Source organism: Eleutherodactylus coqui, chromosome 7 (genome assembly GCF_035609145.1).
Source record: "Eleutherodactylus coqui strain aEleCoq1 chromosome 7, aEleCoq1.hap1, whole genome shotgun sequence".
NCBI classification, from domain to species: Eukaryota; Metazoa; Chordata; class Amphibia; order Anura; family Eleutherodactylidae; genus Eleutherodactylus; species Eleutherodactylus coqui.
The window spans coordinates 13,144,231-13,146,052 of record NC_089843.1 but is presented as its reverse complement, the minus strand read 5'-3'; positions in this window follow the sequence as shown (position 1 = coordinate 13,146,052).

The following is a 1,822-nucleotide window of genomic DNA, read 5'->3' as shown; positions in this document are numbered from 1 at the left end:
CACCCATATTAAAGGGGTTGTCCCGAGGCAGCAAGTGGGTCTATACACTTCTGTATGGCCATAATAATGCACTTTGTAATGTACATCGTGCATTAATTATGAGCCATACAGAAGTTATAAAAAGTTTTATACTTACCTGCTCCGTTGCTAGCGTCCTCGTCTCCATGGTGCCGACTAATTTTCGCCCTCCGATGGCCAAATTAGCCGCGCTTGCGCAGTCCGGGTCTTCTGCTTTCTTCTATGGAGCCGCTCGTGCCAGAGAGCGGCTCCGTGTAGCTCCGCCCCGTCACGTGCCGATTCCAGCCAATCAGGAGGCTGGAATCGGCAGTGGACCGCACAGAAGAGCTGCGGTCCACGAAGGTAGAAGATCCCGGCGGCCATCTTCAGCGGTAAGTATTGAAGTCACCGGACCGCCGGGATTCAGGTAAGCGCTGTGCGGGTGGTTTTTTTAACCCCTGCATCGGGGTTGTCTCGCGCCGAACGGGGGGGGGGTTTAAAAAAAAAAAAAACCGTTTCGGCGCGGGACATCTCCTTTAAGACCCCTCGATACCAGATTTCTTAGACCTTTCAGACATTCTTCAGTTGGATCCATATCCATTCTTTTGTATATAGCCTTATTTAATAAGATGTTATTTCTTTGTGTGGCATAGAATGTAGAGTCCATTATTACAATGTTTCCTCCTTTGTCTGATTTTTTTATGGTTATGTCCATGTTCACCATTAGATCTTTTAACTCTTTCCTTTCTCTAGATGTTAAAGGGGTTGTCCCGCGGCAGCAAGTGGGTCTATACACTTCTGTATGGCCATATTAATGCACTTTGTAATGTACATTGTGCATTAATTATGAGCCATACAGAAGTTATAAAAAGTTTTATACTTACCTGCTCCGTTGCTGGCGTCCTCGTCTCCATGGTGCCGACTAATTTTCGGCCTCCGATGGCCAAATTAGCCGCGCTTGCGCAGTCCGGGTCTTCTTCTTTTATGAATGGGATCGCTCGTGCAGGATGCCGTCTCCGTGTAGCTCCGCCCTGTCACGTGCCGATTCCAGCCAATCAGGAGGCTGGAATCGGCAATGGACCGCACAGAAGAGCTGCGGTCCACGGAGGGAGCAGACCCCAGCGGCCATCTTCAGCAGGTGAGTATGAAGACGCCGGACCGCCGGGATTCAGGTAAGCGCTGTGCTGTTTGTTTTTTTAACCCCTGCATCGGGGTTGTCTCGTGCCGAACGGGGGAGGGGTTAAAAAAAAAAAAAAACCGTTTCGGCGCGGGACAACCCCTTTAAGTTGTCTTCTTTTCTCTCAGCAAATTCTTCTTTCTTTTTTAAATTCAAAAGTTCTTGTTCCAACACAAACTGGAAATCATTCGTATGATCAGTTCTAGATTCAATGGGGTAAAATTCGGGGTTAGCGATCTTAAAAATTAATCTCTTCCTTAGTTGCTGTTTTTGTTGTGTGTACATGCTTTCTTTTTCGAGTTCCGTTAGATCAAGTATAGTCATAATTTCTTTCACTGTTTTACCTGTAAATTCATTTTCCATATCAAATTCTTGGTTATGATACTTTTCATCATAATAACCTAATTCTCTTCTTATATGAAAAGGTCTCTTTATTGTAAGTGATCGTATGAAGCGATTAACATCCAATATAGTTCCGAATACATTAAAATTATTCTTTGGTGCGAAGCTCAGCCCTTTTCCCAAGATTTTTAATTGGTTACCTGTGATCACCAATGGGGATAGTACTATACCATGGTTACCTAGTGTCTTTTCCTCCTCTCTGGGTATCTTCGGGCTTGTGGATAACCTTCTCTGTTTTTTTGTTGC